At 42.2% G+C, this 24,065-nt stretch overlaps 1 protein-coding gene across 1 annotated transcript in view; it reads left to right on the top strand.

Annotated features, from left to right (window-relative positions):
- The window catches only part of LOC129703568 (uncharacterized), a 134,065-nt gene extending 110,868 nt beyond the window's left edge, over positions 1-23,197 (top strand). Inside the window, exon 7 of the mRNA XM_055646160.1 lies at positions 22,076-23,197. The gene's annotated coding sequence lies outside the window, so the exon portion shown is untranslated. The remainder of the gene's footprint in view (positions 1-22,075) is intronic.
- Positions 23,198-24,065: the final 868 nt, after the last annotated feature.

The raw sequence follows: 24,065 nt of genomic DNA, 5'->3' as shown, positions 1-24,065 counted from the left end.
GGTGGCATTTTGGGTCCAGACCCTTCTTCAGACCGCCTGTCCTACTGAGTTACTCCAGTATTTTGTGTCCATCTTCAGTATAAAACAACATCTACAGTTCCTTCTTGCACTTCAGTAAATGGGTTGTGCATAACTGTTACACCACATTCCAATTATTTTTCAGAAATACTGAATAATACCTTGGCTAGAAAAGGATTATTGGAGTGGAAATCTTTTCAAAGTGTCTGTTTTAGGTTAATTTCATGTAACTTTCTTCGAAGCACGAACAAACAATGCATTTGTGTGCCTGGAGCAAACTTTGTATCTTTGCCTGATTTAAATTCAAGCTTTTTCAAACTCAAAGCGTGCAACTGGCAGCAATCACCCTCTGCATGCTCTAGACGTCAGCTGATTTACATCGGGGAGACTAAGCGGAGGTTGGGTGATCGTTTCGCCGAACACCTCTGCTCAGTCCGCAATAACCTACCTGAACTCCCGGTGGCTCAGCACTTCAACTCCCCCTCCCATTCCCAATCCGACCTCTCTGTCCTGGGTCTCCTCCATTGCCAGAGTGAGCAACACCGGAAATTGGAGGAACAGCACCTCATATTCCGCCTGGGTTGCTTGCGTCCTGATGGCATGAACGTTGAATTCTCCCAATTTTGCTAACCCTTGCTGTCTCCTCCCCTTCCTTAACACTCGAGCTGTCTCCTCCCATCCCCCCGCCCTCGGGCTCCTCCTCCCCTCCCTTTTTCCTTCCTTCTCCCCCCCACCCCCCATCAGTCTGAAGAAGGGTTTCGGCCCGAAACGTCGCCTATTTCCTTCGCTCCATAGATGCTGCTGCACCCGCTGAGTTTCTCCAGCACTTTTGTGTACCTTCGATCTTCCAGCATCTGCAGTTCCTTCTTGAACACTTGGGTCAAATTGCTGTTGGGCATAATATTACAGTTTTATTATCCTCAAGTCATTATATACTAGCTGCTAACCTTGTACATTTCTTTGAAACATTATTTGACCCCAAGTGTTGGGTTTGTGCATGAAAAAAGGGTATCATTTGATCTGTCAGCTCCTTGTAACATGCTGTTACACCACAGAATGGAAGTATGTAGCTGGTAACTAACAGGACATAACATGGAAAGAATGACCCCGGGGCTAAAGCAAACGGCTACAGTAATTACCTTGCACCACAAATCCTTTGTTGCTGTAAGAGTCTTCCCTGCAGGCTGTTTATGTTACTGTCACATCATATCTTGGCCAAATCAAAGGTTAAGGCAGCGCACATCCGAAAATGAATGTGAAAATCAAACACAAGGGAGCAACAGTCGGAAAATCATTGCAACTTCGCATTAATGGAAATAGGACATGCTTTTAATCAGGTAATAAACACCAGAACTTTAGAAGAGCTTAGATATTTTCAAAGTGTTTCGTTTCCCTGCATATAACACACTCGACCAAGTGATGAATCAGGTAGAATTGCCATCATGTAAGTTAGTTGCGACTCTGTAATTGGAGGAACATCCATCATATTCCGAAAGCAGCATTCATATTGGAGCTGAAAGGATCCTCATTTTTATTATGCTCAAATTGTCAAACAGCAGTTCACTTTTTGATAATAACATGAATGGATAGAAACATAGAAACATAGAAAATGGGTGCAGGAGTAGGCCATTCGGCCCTTCGAGCCTATACCGCCATTCAATATGATCATGGCTGATCATCCAACTCAGTATCCTGTACCTGCCTTCTCTCCATACCCCCTGATCCCTTTAGCCACAAGGGCCACATCTAACTCCCTCTTAAACATAGCATCCTATAAATAATAGGATGGATAACAACATTGGGGACGATCAGCCATGATCACATTGAATGGTGGTGCTGGCTCGAAGGGCCAAATGGCCAACGCCTGCACCTATTGTCTATTGTCTATTAATGATTTATATGTGTAGGAAGGAAATGCAGGTGCTGGTTTACACCAAAGATAGACATAAAAAGCTGAAGTAACTCAGCGGGTCAGGCAGCATCTCTGGAGAAAAGGAATGATTCACAATTCCATTACAACAATCTTAGACAATAGCCACATACCCAGAAGGAAACTATGACGTAGGTGTTATTTCGGCATTTTTAAAGCACTCTCTGATTTAATAAAAACAAGCACGTTTCCAAAATGGAAGTAGTCTGATCATCATCAGAATTATCAATCATTAACCGAGTCATGCACACCAGGTAAAATTCAGTGAAGATGGTCTTGTTGTCCTTGAGGGAAGTGACAAGCCTCCTTATTCTCTGATCTTGCCTGAATGGTCACCAGTCATGAATTTAATTGTTGGGTTCTAAGAAGTGTTTGTCGGCACTGGGCCTGTACTCGCTGCAGTTTAGAAGAATGGAGGGGGGGTGACCCTTATTGAAGCATACAGAATAGTGAAAGGCTTGGATAGAGCGGATGTGGGGAGGATGTTTCCACTAGTAGTGGGAGAGTTTAGGACCAGAGGTCGTAGCCTCAGAATAAAAGGATTTTCCTTTAGGAGGGAGATGAGGAGGCATTTCTTTAGTCAGAGGGTGGTACAATACAAAAGACTGTAACTGATGAGGACTTTGTTCAACATTAAGTTGAAGGTGTTGAGAAAAGACATCCAGATACATCTCAAGAAATGCAATCAAAGTCAAAGATAAAAAACCTTTTCTCCATGGTCTCCCAATATTGGCCCCAAATCAGAAATTCTCTTTAACATTTTAAAAAGGCAGACCTGAGATATAATTCATAAAATTGGAAATGTACAATTGGTCATTGTAGGAACTCTGTTTGTTCCCCAAGTACCTTGCAACCAAATATTAACCAGCTCCCCTATGATTAACATATACCTCTCCCACCACAATGCCCGTTGTCGCAGCAGTAGAGTTGCTGCCTTACAGCGCTTTCAGGTCCCGACTACAAGTGCTGTCTGTACGGAGTTTGCACTGTCTCCCCGTGATCACGCGGGTTTACTCCAAAATCTTCGCTTTCCTCCCACACTCCAACGGCGTACAGGTTTGGTAGGTTCATTGGCTTCCTATAAATATAAATTGTCCCTAGTGTGTGTAGGAGAGTGTTAATGTGTGGGGATCGCTGGTCGGCGCGGTCTCAGTGGGGCGAAGGGCCTGTTTCCGCGCTGTATCTCTAAACGAAACTGAACTAAAAATAGGAGATAGTTGTGTTTTCAATATCTAGTCCTGTTTGATTTAAAGCATATTCATGATTATAAGGCCATCTATTTCACAAAGCTGCAGGGAGTTATAAGAGTGAGGGACTGTATGTTTGCATTCACATTGCCATTCCCACCTCTGCAGCTCAATGTTACTCTCAGAAAACTGCATTACTCCAACTCTTAACTCTTGTGGGTCACCCTCCTTCAAAATGTTGGCTCCGTCTCCAGCTATCTAGGCATGTTTTGGAATTCCTTCCCAAACCCTCTTTAGAGGTTGGTCAATTGGTTTTCTTTCAGGGGGCATTAGAAATCATTATTATATATCTGAAAAGCATTCTTAAGAACTGTTTGGCTGACTAGTGCATATCTGTGGCTTTATTTTCCAAAATAGCCTATGGGGGTGAGGGTGGGGGCTCAATGGCAATAAGAAGCTGACAAGCCAGACAGCTTTAAATATAGGAATGTGAGGTCTTAGTATTGATCTTATTGTCTCTGCTGTAGGGCAAAATGCTTAGATTAACAGATATTGTAGAAACACCAACCCTTGACACCAGATGCCAAATAAAAATGAACGGAGGCAGTTGTTTAAAAATTATGAGGTAAATGTGTTGCACAATAAAAAATAACATTATTTTGTAGTAGGCTGAAGATATAGTTGTATTGCAGAGATTAAAGATCGGGAATATAACACCACTTTTGAAAAAGGAGGAATCGTGAGTCCTGAACTAAAATTAAACCATTGCATAGATATAAGTGGCTAAGAGAGACTGGGAAATTGCATTAAAGTTTCGGTACCGGATGAACAATGCAAACATTTAAAGAAGTCTTTCACAATTCTCAATGAGGTGGAAACCGCATGGTGGTGCAGTTAGTATAGGATTCTATCCTGACTTTGGATGCTGTGTGTGTGGTGTTTATAATACATTTTCCCTACGACAGCAAGGGTTTCTGGTGAGTGCTTCAGTGTCCCCACACATCTCAAAATGCTATAGATTTTCCCTGATTGGATATAGGGCAGTATAAAATAGTGAAAAGCAGTTAATGGTCAGTATGCACACATTGGGCCAAAGGGCCTGTTTCAGTGCTGTAAGATCAAGAGTGTTTTAGAGAGGGAAACAGGCCCTTCGGCCCACCGAGTCCGTGCTGGCCAGAGATTCCCGCACACTAACGCTATTCTAAACTGGGGACAAATTACAAATATACCAAGCCAATTAATCTACAAACCTGTACATCTTTGGATTGTGGGAGGAAGCAGGTGATCCCAGAGAAAACCCAAGGGGTGAACGTACAGACTCCATATAGATGAGCACCCGCAGTCAGGATCGAACCAAGGTCTCGGACGCTGTAAGGCTGCAATTCCACTGCTGTGCCACTGTGCCGCTCCTGAAGAGCAGAATGCAAATGATGAAATGAACACATTTCTTCTTTAAGGCTGCCAATTTGAAAATGAGAGTTTGAAACTATCAATCATTTAAGCATATTAAGCATATGCATGCCAAATGCAAGTTATTTTATTTTAATTATGAACATAATTCTCTCAGATGGCAAAAAGTATGTTTTAAAATGCATAAACTGTAGATTTCATCAGGTTCAATGATTGAAGTATGTAATAATGTTTACAGTCAAAACCTATTGGAAACTGTATTTTTTTTACTTGGTCAATGCTGAGAGATGTATGCAAAGTTGAGAATACTGTATGTGATGGAGGTCAGATAAGAATTGATGAGGAGCAAGGAGCAGTGAGATGGTGTTTGGGAATTAATTTCTGTCTGCGGGTTCCTCCCAGGTTACGTCAGGGTTCCATTCCTAAGAACCGTTCCTAACCCGATTTTGGTCATAAGTTGAAAATGCAGCCCCCCCATTAATATATATTTAAATAAAACCACCAGCCATCTAAAAGCAATGTGCAGTTAAATCTGAGTGTTTAGTCCAAGTCAGCATGGATTTATGAAAGGAAAATCATGCTTGACTAATCTTCTGGAATTTTTTGAGGCTGTGACAAGTAAAATGGATGAAGGGGAGCCAGTGGATGTAGTGTATCTAGACTTTCAGAAAGCCTTTGATATGGTCCCGCACGGGAGACTGGTGACAAAAATTAGAGCACATGGTATTGGGGGTAGGGTGTTGACATGGATAGAAAATTGGTTGGCAGACAGGAAGCAAAGGGTAGAAGTGAATGGGTCCTTTTCAGAATGGCAGGCAGTGGCGAGTGGAGTGCCGCAAGGCTCGGTGTTGGGGCCGCAACTGTTTACCATATATATTAAGGGAATTAGGAGCAACACTAGCAAGTTAGCAGATGACACAAAGCTAAGTGGCAGTGTGAACTGTGAAGAGGATGTTAGGAGGTTGCAGGGTGACATGGACAGGTTGAGTGAGTGGGCAGATGGGTGGCAGATGCAGTATAGTATAGATAATTGTGAGGTTAACCACTTTGGTGGCAAAAACAAGGGGGGAAATTATTATCTCAATGTGGTTAGGTTAGGTAAGGGAGGGTACAGCAAGACCTAGGTGACCTTGTACACCGTCACTGAAAGTTGGCATGCAGGTACAGCAGGCAGTGAAGAAAGCTAATGGAATGTTGGCCTTCATAACAAGAGGATTTCAGTAGAGAGGTTCTTCTGCAGTTGTATAGGGCTCTGGTAAGACCACTTCTGGAGTATTGTGTACAATTTTGGTCTCAAATTTGAGGAAGGACATCCTTGTGATTGAGGCAGTGCAGCGTAGGTTTACGAGATTGATCCCTGCGATGGCGGGACAGTCATATGAGGACAGATTGAAAAGACTAGGCTTGTACTCACTGGAGTTTAGAAGGATGAGGGGGTATCTTATAGAAACATATAAAATTATAAAAGGACTGGACAGGCTAGATGCAGGAAAAATGTTCCCAATGTTGGGCGAGTCCAGAACCAGGGGCCACAGTCTTAGACAGGGGCGGAAAACCCGGGGGGGGGGGGGGGGGCTGGGACCCCCCCCCCCCCCCCCCCCATGTTTTGAGAGGTGGGGGACATCCTCCCAAGTTTTTGTAATCCCAATTTTAAAATCTTCACTTTTAGCGCTGGATTGAGCCTCCGAAGCCTCGCGATTGTGTGTGAGTGTGCGCATGCGCGCGTGGCCGCCAAAAAATTGTGTTCCCCGTCCCCTCCATGTTTTGATAGCGAGTTCCGCTCTTGGTCTTAGAATAAAGGGAAAGCAATTTAGGACTGAGGTGAGGAAAAACTTTTTCATCCAGAGAGTTGTGAGTTTGTGGAATTCCCTGCCACTGAGGGCAGTGGAGGCCAAATCACTGGATGGATTTAAGAGAGAGTTAGATAGAGCTCTAGGGGCTGGTGGAATCAAGAGATATGGTGAGAAGGCAGGCACGGGTTATTGATTGGGGACGATCAGCCATGGTCACAGTGAATGGCGATGGCTCGAAGGGCCGAATGGCCTCCTCCTGCACCTATTTTCTATGTTTCTATGTTTCAACCATTCAGATTTATCTGCAAGTGGTTTTTGGTGCAGAATTATCCATTTTCAATCAGAACCCAGGCCTGGTCTGATCTCATTCAATATTTGGAACAAGGACGATTCTGTCCCTGGGTCCTCTTCCTCTATCCCTCCCTAGCTTAGGGATAATTAAACCCCCCTTTTAACTCAATTAGTTGTATCGTTAGTGTCTTCAGAACTGTCGCAGCTCACTGTAAAACAGAGAATTGTTTGAATCCACAATCTGCCAGGATGCATGTGCTGGGAAACCACCAATATTTTAAGGGTGAATACTCAACTATGTTGGGGTGACACAGCGTAGCAGAGGTAGAGTTGCTGCCTAACAGCACCAGGGACCCGGGTTCGATCCTGACTACGTGTGCTATCTGTACAGAGCATGTACATTCTCCCTGTGATCCTGTGGGTTTCCTCCGGGTGCTCCGGTTTCATCCCACATCCCAATTACCACAGGTCCGGTGGACTGTGACATCGGGAGCTCGCGGGTCTGGGAGGAGAGAGAGAGACCGCTTCCCGGAGCTCCCGCAACGCGACTTCTCCAGCCCGTGTCACGGGGTTGGAACAACCCGGACCGGGACCGTACATCACCTGGCGCGGCTTCATGGCCGTGGGACTCACCATCGCCCGTGGGGGTTCCAACCTTGGACTTTCAGACCGGGAGCGGGGCCGTAAATCGCCCCGCGCGGCCTAAAATGGCCGTGGGACTCATCATCGCCCGCCTGGGGCTTGGACATCGGGAGAGACACGGAGAACAGGGGAGAGAAAAGACTTGCCTTCCATCACAGTGGCTTCACTGTGATGGATGTTTGTGTGAATTTAATTATGTGTATGTCTGTAAGACAGTGTCTTTGTTTGTATGGCTGTGGAAACAACATTTCGTTTGAGTCTCACTGGGGCTCAAATGATAATAAATTTGTATTGTATATTGTACAAGTCAGGTTCCAACCATGCAGAAGATGCTTGCACCCCTGCAGCAGTTCCCAAACCTGGTATATCTTTAGATAATACAGTGATCTTATCTTGGAGACCTCTTTGTTGTGTACAACACCCAGAGAGTTATGAATGCACCCAGACAGTTGTGAATTCACCTAGAGAGTTGTGAACTTGTGGAATTCTCTGCCACAGAAGGCAGTGGAGGCCAATTCACTGGATCAATTTAAAAGAAAGTTAAAGCCCTGTCCCACAGTACGAGCTCATTCCAAGAGTTCTCCCGAGTTTGCCCTGATTCGAACTCAGAGATTTACGGTAATGGCCACTCGTCGGTACTCGGAGCTCTTGTGGACATTTTTCAACATGTTGAAAAATCTTCCCGAGTCTTCCCGTGCTTACCTGCCGTTAGCGAGTCTTCCCGAGTACCTGCCGTTAGCGTTACGAGCCACTCAGAGATGTCCCCGAGCTCCGACGTACCCGCCACGTTCATTCTCCGTGCTTACCATGAGTTTGATTTTTATTAAACTCAGGAGAGATCTTGGAATTAACTCGTACCGTGGGACAAGGCTAGAAGATAGAGCTCTAGGGGCTAACGGAATCAAAGGATATGGGGAGAAGGCAGGCGCGGGTTACTGATTGGGGATGATCAGCCATGATCACAATGAATGGCGGTGCTGGCTCAAAGGGCCAAATGGCCTCCTCCTGCACCTATTGTCTATGTTTCTATGTAATGGTCAACTCATTTATTCTGCAACATAAATCCTGCTGCATTTTTGCACCAGTGAAATCTTTGCGTTAATTAATTACTACAAACCATTGTGAATCATGATTCATGATCTGTTACCTGCCCAGTGGTTCCTTTAAAACCACTCGCTCGGAGGAAAGTTATTTTTTACAATGGAGATAGTTTAACATGCCGAATGCTTTGCGAAAATATGCATATTATCTACATAGGATCTACTGGATCATTTTGCCTCTACAATAAAAGGTCACAAAAATGAACATAAAATTCATACTATTAAATACATCATGAATTATGTTTTACATATTCATGATATTATTTAGTGTAGCACAGTGGTGCAGCAGTAGAGCTGCTGCCTCTCAGCGCTGGAGACCCAGGCTGACTACGGGTGCTGTCTGTACGGAGTTTGTATGTTCTCCCTGTGACCACGTGGGATTTTTCTTGGTGTTCTGGTTTCCTTCCATATTCTGGGTGGTAGGCGGCGCGACTCTCGTCAGCAGCGGCCTCTGCAGCCTGTCTGCGTTTTTATTATTTTTTGTCTATGTTTTTATGTAGTTTTTGTTATTTTTTGTTGGGGTATGTGTGTATGGGGGGTGTGGGGTGGGAGGGAGGGGGTAACTTTTAATCTCTCCCTGCACGGGAGACCCGACCTTTTCTTTGTTGGGTCTCCGTTGTCGTTGGGGCTGCAACGAGGAGCGGCCTCCAACAGGAAGACCGGGGGCTCTGGTGCCGACGACTCACCTCACCGTCGCGGAGCTGGCCGAGTCCAGAGCGGGTGGAGCGGTGGTGGAGCGCTGCTGCTGCTGCGGCCCGACCTCCGGAGATTCGGAGGCTGCAACTGCGGGTCTGGCGGACGGCGGCACCGGGAGCCCGCGGGTCCCTGGAGGGAGACCGCTTTTCAGGGCTCCCGCAACGGCGACTTCTCCCGCCCGTGTTGCGGGGTCGAAGAGCTCCTGGAGCGGGGCCTTACATCACCGCCCCGCGCGGCTTGGAATGGCCGCGGGACTGTGCGAGCGCACGCCGGGGGCTCTAACACCAAGACCCGGTGTGCGACCTTGCATCACCCGGCATGGCTTTAATGGCCGCGGGACAAGCGCCATCGCCAGCCGGGGGCTTTGACTTTGACTCTGACATTGGGAGGGGGGGGGGGGGAGTGCAGTGGAGAGATAAGTTTTATTTTGGCCTTCCATCACAGCAATGGGATGGATGTTTATGTAAATTATGTTGTGTCTTGGGTCTATTTGTTTGTACTGTATGGCTGCAGAAACGTCATTTCGTTTGGACCTCAAGGGGTCCAAATGACAATTAAATTGTATCTTGTATCTTGTATCTTGTATTCCAAAGCCGTGCAGGTTTGAGGGTTAATTGGCCCCTTTGAACTGCCCCTAGTGTGTAGGTTGCAAAAGAAGGATAACATCGAACTAGTGTTTGGGTAATCGATGGTCGGCGGGGTCTTGTTGAGCTGAAGGACCTGTTTCTATGCTGTATCTCTAAACCTAAAACTAATTATAAAATGTCATTGTGATATTCGTAAAACATGCATGAACTATTTATAATATGCGCAGGAACTGTAAGCAATTTTCCGATGTTTACCTATTCATGTTTTACAATTGTTACATTTACTGTTCAAATGAAATGCTATAAAAATAACTTGACGTTTAATGCAATCCATTCAGTGTGCGTGATTAATTTCATTACATCAGTCACAGTGTTGCCATGTTGATTTTAACATATATTACTGAAGCTGTAACCCCGTGGAATGCCTTAATTTATTTCCACTCTCTTTTAAAAATCTAATCTACTTACAAAATCTTCGTAGTTGATCGCGAGGCAATGAATGGTTTTAAGTTATTTGACCGTGAGGTCAGGGGTGGGGAAGCAGAGGGCTGCAGTCAGACCACAGGCCTGCCTTGTTCTCGTTTAACATTCACATCAAGGGAAATTCTGGCCCCGTGTCCATTTGTCCTATCCCGCCCTAGCCTGGGGGTTATTAAAACCATTGCTTGTTTCACTGGCATCTTCAGAATCAGAAACCCAATCACAATAACACTTAATTAGCAATATGTTTTGCAACATACGAGGAATTTCGACATATGAGAACTGGGGCAGATCGGTGTAACCCAGAACATGGCTTGCATTCACAATCTGTCTCTGGTGAGTGGGCTTGTGGAGCTATTGTGCCATTTTTTGTGGGTGAAGGTGAATGAGGTATTTTAGATACGAATCTGTGCTGTGTCGATCTGGTCAATAAAAACATTTTTGTTCAAAGTGCTGCAATGGTGGTCTAGTGGTCATATAGTGGTGAGCATATAGTGGTGAGCATATAGTGGTGAGCATATAGTGGTGAGCATATAGTGGTGAACATATAATAGTGAACATATAGTTCTCTGGTCTAGGTCTCTGGCATAGTGGTGAACATAGCTGCCTCCCAAGCAAATGACCGGGGTACTACTCCCGGCGATGGCAACTTGGTTAAACCACCATGAGGGGGATGAGGGGGAAGAACAATGGGGACCCGGGCGTGGGGGGATCGCCGTGAGGGAAGGGAGGAGAACAAATGTGGAGCCATTGTACTTCGTAACTTTGTCAGCACCATAGGTGGCTGCTATTTGCATACCTTGGGTATGCAAGCAAAACATTTCACTGTGCCTTGACACATGTGACCATAAAGTATTCTATTCCATTCTAAATATAGCATGTGGTATTCAGTATTGGGTGAAGAAATCTCTAGGTGATAAATAATACATGCAGAATACATGGAGAGTACTAAGATGAAATGGTGTGTTTCTGCAACGCAGAAGTATTTGGAACGGCATTGGGCTGTAACTCAGAATATATCATTGTATAGGTATAATATAGGTAGTTCCAGCTGGATTAAAACTTAAGTGCAGTCATGAGTGAAAAATCTTTGTGATAGAATGGCACAATAAATGATTGCCTGAAACTGTTTGCAGATGGAGAACCCGGTGCACATGAAATTGTGTTACTTTATGTAATGCAGTGCACCTTAGTTTAGTTTTTAGTTAAGTTTAGTTCTGAGATAGAGCGCAGAAACAGGCCCTTCTGCCCACCAAGTCTGCACCGACCAGAGATCCCTGCACACTAACACTATCCTACACACACTAAGGACAATTTACAATTTTACCAAGCCCATTTACCTACAAACCTGTGTAAGAAAGAACTGAAGAAGGGTCTCAACCCGAAAAGTCACCCATTCCTTCTCTCCAGAGATGCTGCCTGAGTTACTCCAGCTTTTTGTGACTAGCCTACAAACCTGTACGTCTTTGGAGCGTGGGAGGAAACCGGGAGATCCCGGAGCAAACGCACATAGGTCACGGGGAGAACGTACAAATTCCGTACAGACAGCACCCGTAGTCAGTATCGAACCTGGGTCTCTGGCGCTGTAAGGCAGCAATTCTTCTGCTGCGCCACCCTGTCGTCCTTGCATTCAGTCTAATCTTGAGTGCCTGAAATTTAGATTTAAAGTCACTTAAATGTTTATTTTTTTGTCGGGTTTCCAAAAACAGGATTGTGAAACTAAATGCACAGAACATAGATAAGTGAACTTTTGAATCAGTCTGTAATTTTGATGGAAGAAGGTTAATATGTTCTTATAGCATTGTTCACTGTTGTTGAGGTTTTATTCTGCCTATTTTAAATTGCACCACTTCCCCACTGAATTAGGAGGCTAGGAATTGCATCCATGCTTGCTTTTGTTTAGTTTAGTTTAGTTTAAAGATACAGCAAGGGATCAGCCTTTCGGCACAACTAGTCCATGCTGACCACTGATCACCCATTCACACAAGCTCTATGTAGTCCCACTTTCTCATCCATTCCCTCCTACTCCATAGAGGCAATTTATTGAAGCCAATTAATCCACAAACCCACACATCTTTTTTTTTCCATACAAAATGCTATTTATTCAGAACAAACAAAAATCCAAAGTAGTAACACGATCAAAGAATGCCTATATTGGCATTTTACAAAGAAAGTTATCAAATTAAAATATTAACATTTTTAACCCACACATCCTTGGGATATGCACTCAGAAGAAAACAACGTTGTCGCAGGGAGAACATGCAAACTCCACACAGGCAGCACCCGGTCAGGATCGAACCCAGGTCTCTGGCATTGTGAGACTGCAGCGCTACCACCGTCACCACTACACTGCCCAGTTTTAATGCTCCCAGCATTAATTTCTAATGAAACCAAATACAAGTTATGATACAGACATGTAGCTTCCTGAAGGCAGGAGGAGTTGATATAATTCTGTTTAGCCTGCTTCTTCATTACTTTATACGGGCGCATTATATCGGAAAAAACAAAACAATTTTCAATGGATTTGCAGTCATTTTCTAAAGTTCTTCCAACTGAAGCTCCAGAGTAATGGGGTGAGATTGCCAGGATGTCAGACAGGCATTGTACACTGCGTCACTCAACACTCACAGATTCTATTCCAGAGATGACAGTCTCTGACCCCGGCAGGACTGGAACTGAATTACTCGAAGGAGAACTCGATGATCTATGTCTACACTTTTCCTTAAGCACTTCAAATTCCTTCGTACACAGACATTCTTTTCTCTCCTTTATAAAGAAGTAACTCAGCAGAGCATTAGCCTCAGTTGTGTTTGATAGGAGTCACCAACCCATATCTATGACTCTGAATTGAAAGCACGTTTATTTTATCTTCAGTTTCACTTAACACTAGCTAATTTAGTGCTTTTGTCTGATCTTGTGATCAGCCGAAAAGCCATAAGTCTGCAATAACAGTATAAGCTCCAGAAGAACTCCATACCAGTACAGGGGTCGTTTCTCACATTTTTGGAGTCTATTAGAGCTTTGTTTTTTTAAAGCACCTACCCTCCCCCCCCCCCCCCCCCCCCCCCCCCCCCCCCCCCCAAAGTTCAGCTTTATATTATCATGGTAATACTCAATCATACCCACCATTTTTCAAACTTTGTAGAAGTTTTGGTTGTAATGAAGTTAAAGCATATTACATATACTCTAAATAACAGCATCTTTCTGGATTAGCTAATGCGTTCATTTGTACACCATTTTTACAGAACCACTAAATGTATTGAAATGTATTTGTGATGCCTTTAGTCATGAAAAGCACAATTAGAAGTTGATAAATTCAGGAGTTAATTCGGCCCATCAAGTCTACTCCGCCATTCAATCATGGCTGATCTATCTTTCCCACTCAACCCCATTCTCCTGCCTTCTCCCCATAACCTCTGACACCTGTACTAATCATGAATCTGAAATTTCCGCCTTAAAAATATCCATTGACTTGGCCCCCACAACCGTCTGTGGCAATTAATTCCACAGAGACACCACCATCTGACTGAAGAATTTCTTCCTCATTTCTTTTCTAAAGATGCATCTTTTTATTCTGAGTTATGGCCTCTGGTCTTAGACTCTCCCATTAGTGGAAACATCCTCTCCACATTCACTCTATCCAGGCCTTTCAATGAGGTACCCCCTCATCCTTCTAAACACCAGCGAGTTCAGTCTAAATGACTTCAAACGCTCATCATATGTTAACCCAATAATTCCTGGGATCATTCTTGTAAATCTCCCGTGGACCCTCTCCAATGCCAGCACATTCTTCCTCAGATATGAAGCCCAAAACTGCTCACAATACTCCAAATGCCGTCTGACCAGCACCTTACAGAGCCTCACCATTACATCCCTGTTTTTGAATTCTAGCCCTCTCCAAATAAATGCTAGCATTGCGTTTGCCATCCTTACTACCGATTTGACTTGCAAATTAACTTTTGGAAAACTTGCACTCCCATATCCCTTAGCACCTCTGATTTCTGAATTCTCTCCCCATTTAGAAAATAATAGTCCATCCCTTTATTCCTACTACCAAAATGCATAACTCCACACTTTCCTTCACTATATTCCATCTGTCAGCCCTTCTGCAGAGTCCCTGCTTTTTCTACACTACCTATCCCTCCCCCCTTTTTTCATATCATCAGAAAACTTTGCCAGAAAGCCTGCAATTCCCTCATCCAAATCATTACTATACAACGTGAAGAGTCGCGGCCCCAGCACCGACCCCTGCGAAACACTGCTGGTCACTGGCAGCCAAAAAGCCAAAGCCACCTTTATTGCCACTCTCTGCCTTCTGCCATCCAGCCAATCTGCTGTCCATGCTAGTATCTGCCCTTTGATACCATGGGCTCTCATCCTCTTTAGCCACCTCCAATGAGGCCCCTTATCTAAAGTTTTCTGAAAATCTATGTAAACCACATCCACTGATTGTCCTTTGCTACTGCTATTTTCTTCCTCAAAGAATTCAAACAGGTTTGTCAGGCTCCTTTTCACAATACGATGCTGACCTCGGCATATTTTATCATGTGCTTCTAAGTACTCAAAAACCTCATCCTATATAATGGACTCTAAAATCTTACCAAAAGGAACTCATATTCTTTTTAATCTTAACCAACGCTAATTGCATTTTAAAATGGAAAATAATGTAAAATTACAAATTCTTTCTTTCTAATTGTACAAATCACCCTCCTTATATTGGAGCTGGGTCAGAATGCCTGGCAGTAGATTCCAGAAATAGAAATGCTTTATCATTCATTGATGAGCACAATACTCGTCAATATTGGTGTTTTCACAAGGAAACTATTTTTATATTGGCACAAAATAATAATTAAAGAGGGAATATGTTATCCCCTGAAAATACTGCATGGAATAACGACAAGTTTGTCTTTATAACCCCTTAGTATTTATAGGACACGTTGAGTAGAATCATGGCGTTAGTACATATGTAGCAGTAATTTATAATTCAATTATTTGATTACTAATATAATGTTAACCTGCAAATTAGAGAAACTTATTCATGAAGAAACTAAAGATTCGAAAGATTCTGGCAACAAAGGGAATTGGTATCATGAAACGATTTTTAACACTCCTGTGAATGTATCATAAGTGATAGAAGTAGAATTCGGCCATTCGGCCCATCAAGTCTACTCTGCCATTCAATCATGGCTGATCTATCTCTCTCTCTCTCTCTCTCTCTGAACCCCATTCTCCTGCCTTCTCCCCATAACATCTGAACCCTGTACTAATCAAGAAACAATCTATCTCTTCCTTAAAAATATCCAGACTTGGCCTCCACAGCCTTCTGTGGCAAAGAATTCCACAGATTCACCACCCTCTGAATAAAGAAATTCCTCCTCATCTCCTTCCCAAAAGAACGTCCTTTAATTCTGAGGCGTTGGCCTCTAGTCCTAGACTCTCCCACTAGTGGAAATATCCTCTCCACATCCACTCTTTCCTAAAAATAATGTTCTTATTTTTGACTAAAGTCTTAAATACGGTATATTTATCTTTGAGTCATAAACTTTAACATTGAAGGTTCAAATATACTAAAAATATACATGCAAACCCATCGAAACGCATTCAAAAGTGAAACAATAAGCAGCTGGTTTACCTGAATCCAGATAATCCATAGTAACACGAATCTGATCTGTTTCAGATCTGGGAGCAGTCATGGGGATTATCAGAAAGTATCCAGCTAGGCAAGTGTCTGTTAATGCCCATCACAACTAAAATGTTCTCAGATATTCTGTCAATAACTATGATCCAGTAAAGAGCTAACACACATTTTCATATATACCTCCTTTTAAGAAAGCCCTGGAATGTTTTGGAGAAGAAGGTAGATGCTAAAAAGAAGGAAAAAAATAAAATAGTTAATTGCAGGATTCCCTGTTTTTCTCCCATGTGGCAGACAGAGACACCACAATGTCTGAAGAAGGATCTCGATCCGAAACATCACCCACCCCTTCTCTCCCGGGATGCTGCCTGTCCCGTTGAGTTACTCCAGCATTTTTTGTCTATCTTCGGTTTAAACCAGCATTTGCAGTTCCTTCCTACACATTTTGTCTGCTCTAATCACCCCAAGAGGAACCAAAATGCTCCAGTAATGTAGCCTGTGATGGATTCATCTTTGGATGCAATTGGGAAATTTAACCCAGAGTATTCTTAGAGCTACATGGTCTAGCTCATGCTTTGAATGTTCATTAAAATTGTTTGCATTATAACAAACATAAATTCTTCTATACATTAGCACCATCTGATTGCTAATAAGAAGTATTTGATAATGTATTTACAGTTAGTGGTTAGCTGAGTACAACTGAAAATGGTTTTATCAAAAAATAATCAATACGTAACATGTCCAGGGCTCTGCATGTGGATGAGTTGAGCTTGAATAATTTTTTATTTTTTTTTAATGACCTGTTGAACTCGGTAATTGTGTTGATGTACCCTTGTGTTATTTTGTGTGATTTAAATAGTTTTGATGTGAAAAATATTTAAAATATGTCTTATACTGCTTGTGCACTGACAAAAATGAATGCATTTTGGAGACACTTTCTGAATTCCTGCAATTCATGAAAGTTCAGGATTTTATCAAAGTCAGGTTGATGTTTCGAATGTGATTCAGGTGAATATAATTGGATCACACAAACCAGATACAATTGATATTAAATTAATTGGTCTTTTGTGCTAGTTTCATTTGAGGCTCTGTAAGGCGCTGGTTAGGCCTCATTTGAAATATTGTGAGCAATTTTGGGCACCATTATTGCTCACAGGAAGGATATGCTGGCTCCGGAGAGGGCCCAGAGGAGGTTTACAAGAATGATCCCAGGAATGAGTAAGTTAACATAAAATGAGCGTTTGTCGGCACTGGGCCTCTACTCGTTGGTTTTAGAAGAATGAGGGGGGACCTCATTGAAACATACAGAATACTGCAAGGCTCGGATAGAGTGGATGCGGAGAGGATGTTTCCACCAGTGGGAGTCTAGGACTAGAGGTCATAGCCTCAGAATTAAAGGACGTTCTTCATCTCCGAAGGAGATGAGGAGAAATATCTTTAGTCAGAGGATGGTGAATCTGTGGAATTCTTTGCCACGGAAGGCTGTGGAGGCCAAGTCAGTGGATATTTTAGGCAGAGATAGATAGATTCTTGATTAGTATGGGTATCAGAGGTTATGGGGAGAAGGCAGGAGAATGAGGTTAGGAAGGAGAGATAGATTAGCCACGATTGAATGGCGGAGTAGACTTGATGGGCCAAATGGCCCAATTCTACTCCTATTCCTTATTACCTTTCATCAATTCTTCCGGGTTTCATAAGAATTTAAACTCAAAACTAATAGAAACAAGCACTGTTCTTCCTTCGTCATTGACTATACCTCATATCTACATTCTCAGACATAAACTGAGCAATCATATTACCATGGTACCTGCCATGTCAAGCCTATCGACAATGCAGAATAAATGGATGAATACCAATTAGTATAGTTTCCATGTGATGTTATCGAGCTGAGGATGTACAATAAATTTGTAGCTCTGCTATAAAAGACGTGCCCTAATAGCATGGAGCGCTGACAGCAAATGTGGAGAAGGCTCGAGCCAAGGCATGCACACTCTCCCAGCTGAGGGTGTGAGTTGGTTGTACCGATCATACCGCAAGTTCGTCAGCCATAGGCCAGAGACTCTATGTGGCTGGTGTTCTTTGGTTACTAGCACTTTTCCTGAAATATCTCTTGTATTTGATCTGAAGAGGAACCACTGCACATTTACCCAAGTATTTTAAAGCTGATTGAAGGTGCAACCTGTCATGGTAATAAGGGTAACACATTTCTACATTTTCCTTGATCTCCATTTCCTTTGCCCTGTTTTCACACCTTCACACTTCCTTATCTATCTATCTCCCCCCCCCCCTGAAGTCAGTCTGAAGAAGGGTCTCGACCCGAAACGTCAACCATTCCTTCTACCTAGAGATGCTGCTTGTCCCGCTGAGATAATCCAGCATGTTATGTTTATCTAAGGTAATACAACAGTTCATCCATCATCGCACATACCTACAAACCATTAGTATATATCCTCCAAGGCCCATTCTTTCCCCTTTTTATATCCTCTTCATTCCATGAAACATCTTCATCTTTGAATTAATGTTCAAGTCGCAGTGCTAATTTTACACGTTAATCTTAAGCACCTTGATTTACTTATGCCAGGATATTTGTCCCAAATCAATTAAAGTCTGCAAAACGCTGCTGATCTGAAATATGATTTTATTCTCCATCTTAATTTTTAGAAGACAGTATTTCATCACATTTATTCTGATTTGTGAGAATAATGTGAAGTTTACTTTTGAAGGTCTCCATGCACAGATATCACAGTGCATCGTTTCTCTGGATACATTTGTTTTTGCATGCCCTTATTTTACATGCAAAAATGTATCCCTTGTTTTAGTTTCAAAGTAACTCTTTTTAAAATTTTACATAGCCACTCGTATATGTTTTTTTTCCTTTTAAGAAGGAAAAGTTTTTTTTAAAGGAAAGTATTCTCATTGATCAGGTGCTGTGTAAAGCTCAGAACATTAACTAATATTGACTGCAAAATGCATTTCATAAAATATTTAATTTGAAACATACATGATTTTAATAAAGAGGAATTTGGATGTGAACATACAGGGCAAGTTTAGCAAGTTTGCTGATGATACAAAAGTGGGTGGTTTGCAGATAGTGAAGATGGTTGTGAATGATTGCAGCAGGATCTGGATCGATTGGCTAAGTGGGCGGAGGAATGGTTGATGAAATTTACTACAGAGAAGTTTGAGGTGTTGCTTTTTGGGATGTCGAACAAGGGCAGGATTTACACATTGAATGGTAGGCCTCTGGGGAGTGTGGTAAAGCAGAGGGATCTAGGTGTACTAATGCGTGTTTCCTTGTAGGTCGACACAGGTAGATAAGGTGGTCAAAAAGGCTTTTGGCACTTTGGCCTTCATCAGTCAGAGTATTGAGTATAGAAGTTGGGAGGTCATGTTGCAGTTGTATAAGACGTTGGTGAGACCGTATTTAGAATATTGTGCTCAGCTCTGGGCACCATGTTATAGGAAAGATATTGTCAAGCTTGAAAGAGTTCAGAAAAGATTGACGTGGATGTTGCCAGGACTAGAGGGTGCGAGCTATGGGGAGAGGTTGAGTAGGCTGGGTCTCTATTCCATGTAGCGCAGGAGGATGAAGGGAGATTTTATAGAGGTATACAAAATCATGAGAGGAATAAATCGGATAGATGCACAGAGTCTTTTGCCCAGAGAAGGGGAATCGAGGACCAGAGGACATAGGTTCAAGGTGAATGGGAAATGATTTAATAGGAATCTGAGAGGTAACTTTTCACACAAAGGGTGGTGGGTGTATGGAACAAGCTGCCAGATGAGGTAGTTGAGGCTGGGACTATTCCATTGTTTAAGAAACAGTTAGATAGGTACATGGATTTGGAGGGATATGGACCAACCGCAGGCAAGTGAGTCTAGAGTAGCTGGGACATTGTTGGCCTGTGTGGGCGAGTTGGGCTGAAGGGCCTGTTTCTACACTGTATCACTCTATGACTATGACTCTAGGGATGAATGGCAGGAACAGCTGGTCAGATATAGCAGCATGCAGGATATGGAAGGTGCTAATATCACACAAGTGTGGGGTTTGATTTTTATTGTTGTTGCCCCATTAAACCTTTCTGTTGGTTTAAGGTCATTTGACTGATCTTTGCAGCAATGGGATCACTATGAATTTACTGTGCCCAGCTAGATACCAATGTTTTGTACTCCCAAGAGAGCATGACGTTAACATTAGAGCAAGAAATAAATCATGCAGTGGAAACTCAATCCCAACAGTTGGTTGCATATGACACTTCACGTTCAATTACTTCAATGAAGTTGAATTTTGAAAGCAGGATATAACCTGCTGCCATTCCTATTGTAACAAATTTGTTTCCTGCCAGTTCCTTTAATCTACATTCAGTTCTGCCCTTAATTGAAACTGATTTTTATAAAAGAGTTCTACTGTATACTTAATTTCTTCCATCAATGGTTGCTTTGTGTTGGTTTAGTTTGGCTTATTATTATCACGTGTACTGAAGTACAGTGAAAAGCTTTTTGTTCCGTGTTATCCAGTCATTGAAAAAAATATACATGATTACAATCAATATATGTGTAGGTATATTTTATAGAGGTATACACATACAAAGATGTATACACAGTGTACAGATACAGGTAAAAGGGTATAATGTTTACTGCAAGATAAAGCCCAGTAAAGTTTGATTTAAGATTGTTCAAAGGTTGCCAATGTAGTGGAAGGGAGGTCAGGACAGCTCTCAAATTGGTGAAGAGATGGTTCAGTTGCCTGATATCAGTGAGGAAGACACTTTCCATGAATTGACTTTGTTGTTGCTGTGCACAATATGCGAATGCTGCATTGCTGTTTCCTGGTGAAGATGACTCTCTGAGGTTCACCTGCTGTGGCACCAGTGTGACTCCTCTCAACACAAGGATATGGGGAATGGTTTACCTGCAGCAGAGATCCCCTAAAATTTGTCTTCCATCAGTGCAGATAATGAAAACCAGCTCGGTGCTATTTATGCACAGCATTATCCAAAAACTAACCAATTTCTTGTTCCCTCTTTCAAGAGAGTCAAGAATGTTTTAATGTCATATGTCCCAGATAGAACAATGGAATGTTTTACTGAATCCGAATATGCACACCTTATAACAGAAAGTCTCATGCTCAGGGATTTAATTGTTTTTCTCCAAGTCCTTCTATTTTCTCCCATGTCCCAAAGGTATGCTAGCAGTTTCATGTTTGCCCTTTACTGTCAGTTAAATGGCAAAAGAACTGTAGGAGAGTTGAAGAACAGGTGGGACAGAATAAGTCCCAGGGTAACATGGAAATGGACCATGGAGCTGGCTGGATTGCTTTGCTGACCACCTTGTACCCCATGGGCTGAATGCCCTTGTTCTACATGGCAATGTATGAATTGTAACCACTGTATGTGAGGCTTCTGCATCAGGTAGAATATTCAGGGGGAGAATACTATTCTTATAGTGTTTACTTCACTTCTTTAAACATTTTTTTAGATTTTAGTTTATCAAAATTTGTTTAAAAACGCATGTGATTGGCAATTTGCAGTGTTCTTCCAAACAGGTGAAGCAAATGAGAGTTACCGTATTATTGAGTTGGAAGGAACTGTAGATGGTGGTTTACACTGATGATATACACAATATGCTGGAGTAACTCAGCGGGACTGGCAGCATCGCTGAATAGAAGGAGTGGGGCCCATTCCTTCCATCCAGAGACGCTGCCTGTCCTGCTGAGTTACCCCAGCAGTTTGTGTTTATCTTATATATTTTTGACTCTCCCCCTGAAAATCCTATTCAACGCAGAGGCCTCACATAGTTACTATTCGTACTTATTCTCCCCCCCCCATGGGGTCTATGGTGGTCAGCAAAACAATCCAGTCAGTTCCATTATCCATCTCCTTTTTACCCCGCATCCTGGTGCTTATTCTGTCTCACCTGTTCCTCAACTATACTTTAGTTCTCTTGCCATTTAATGACAGTAAAGGGCAGCAATGAAAAAGAGCAGAGTCGCTGAGGAACTCATCTGTGGAGGGGAATGGACAGTTAACAGTTTGGGTCGAGGCCTTGCATCTGGACTAAAAGAATAGAGGGGCAATTGACAGTACAAACATCTTGGGGAAGGGGTGGGACAGGTATTAACAAGCAATAGGTGGATACATAATGAGGAGGGATTGATTAGCAGATAACACACTTCAGTGGAGATGAAGATAGCAATTGAAAGCCTAATCTAAAGCTCTTTAAAGCCCCAGAGGGAACAGATCAAATATCCTTTACACTAACCAAATTATTTTAATAGATTTTTTTTTCTTTCTTCTTCCAATACAGGAAGTCATTTGTTTGACTGAAACCTGAAGATGACCATAAGTCTCACAACGTTACGTGAAGTCGAATTTTGCCCGTTGGATCACCAGGAAAATATTTACTCACAATTCCTGTGACCGTCTGAAAAGCTTGGATTAGTTGCATCATTTTTGGAAAATGTTCCCTGATTAACTGAAGATTGGTGTCTTAGATAGACACAAAATGCTGGCATAACTCAGCAGGACAGGCGGCATCTCTGGATAGAAGGAATGGGTGACGTTATGGGTCGAGACCGTTCTTCTGACTCAGTTAGAGACTGAAGAAGGGTCTCGACCCAAAATGTCACCCATTCCCTCTTTCCATAGATGCCGCCTGTCCCGCTGAGTTACTCCAGCATTTTGTGTCTATCTTCAGTTTAAACCAGCATCTGCAGTTCCTTCCTGTACATTGGTATCTTAGACTTTGCATTCACTGAAGTTGGTCTAGAATAACATAGGCTACTTTTCACAAGAAACAGAATTGTTTAAGTTCAGAATCAATATCTTTCATCAGAAAATTAAAACCATTGATAGCCATTAATAGAAAGCTCTTAAAGATAGCGTAGTCAGTGGATATGGGGAGAAGGAGGGAATGGGGTATTGATTGTGGATGATCAGCCATGATCACAGTGAATGGCGGTGCTGGCTCGAAGGGTCAAATGGCCTACTCCTGCACCTATTGTCTATTGTCTAATATATCACAACTTTGTTGAGATTTTTGGTAAGGAAGCCTTCAAAATTAGAAAGCCGTTGATCTATAGGGCCAGAGTTTGAATGATTTTTACATTTTTTATATACTATAATTCCCTATCCTATAATTTGTATAATTAGTGCGTTCAAATAAACATTCATGCTTGCTTGTGGAATCCTTGTCGCAATGAAAACTATTGAAATAAAAATGTTAGTTGATGCTTTTTGCTTATGCTGTGTGCTGTGCATAAAGGGCCATTTATAAAGGGCTTGTCACAGAGTGCACATATACTTGTTTTAAAAATAATTTGTAAATAATTCTTTATCCTTTGTATTTGGAACATTTGTAAACATTTGTGTCAAAAATAAATTTACAATAAATATGTTAGTGACTTATTTCAGTAATTTATGCTTGTATATGTTTATTTTACTATATTTTTTAAAACGTTATTTTTGTAATGATGAAATTAATGGTCCACCAATTGATCTATCCATTGCACCAGACTTGACTTCTATCATCTTGCGTTATAATTCAACTTATTTCCTTTCCTTTCAGCTCAAGCATATTTGCTCAACCAGGTTGCTATAGTTAGTAAATCATGGATATGTATCCCTTGTCATGGGTTGATGGATTTACAAGTTAACAAGATAAAGCTTTACTGGCAGCAAAAAAAAATATTGCAGAGGACAAGTTTAATGGGCTGACATATTTCCAAGAATAGCCCAAACTTGTTAGAAAGGAAAAGGAATGTCCAAACATTTGATGACGTAACATAGAAACAAAATCTTCTTGTTTTAGCGAAGAAGAAATCAAGATGCCCCGTGGCATGAGATCTATGTTTATTTGTTTGCTTCCCAAGGTAGGAAATAAAAACATCCTGACAAGACATGATAACCACACATAATATATTGCTGACACAGCCTTGGAATAAAACAAGATTACTGACATTAATGAGACTATCATGACATAGCTCCTCAAAAATACTTAATAATCACGTCAATGGCTCAAAAATAGACGCTATTAGATGATGATTTTCAACCATTTGAGTATTACTCATTTGCCTGTGCAAAATTTGTGGAGAACCCTCGTTAAGGACTGCTAAGCATGGGTGCTCATATTCCACGAGGACAGATATCAGAGATGCAATTTACAACAAACACTCTTTAAGAGTCTGAAGAAGGGTTTCAGCCCAAAACGTTGCCTATTTCCTTCGCTCCATAGATGCTGCTGAGTTTCTCCAGCATTTTTGTGTACCTTCGATTTTCCAGCATCTGCAGTTCCTTCT

Source organism: Leucoraja erinacea, chromosome 1 (assembly GCF_028641065.1).
Source record: "Leucoraja erinacea ecotype New England chromosome 1, Leri_hhj_1, whole genome shotgun sequence".
NCBI lineage: Eukaryota > Metazoa > Chordata > Chondrichthyes > Rajiformes > Rajidae > Leucoraja > Leucoraja erinaceus.
Note: the sequence above shows the minus strand (reverse complement) of the source record. Positions and strands in the feature narration are given on the sequence as shown.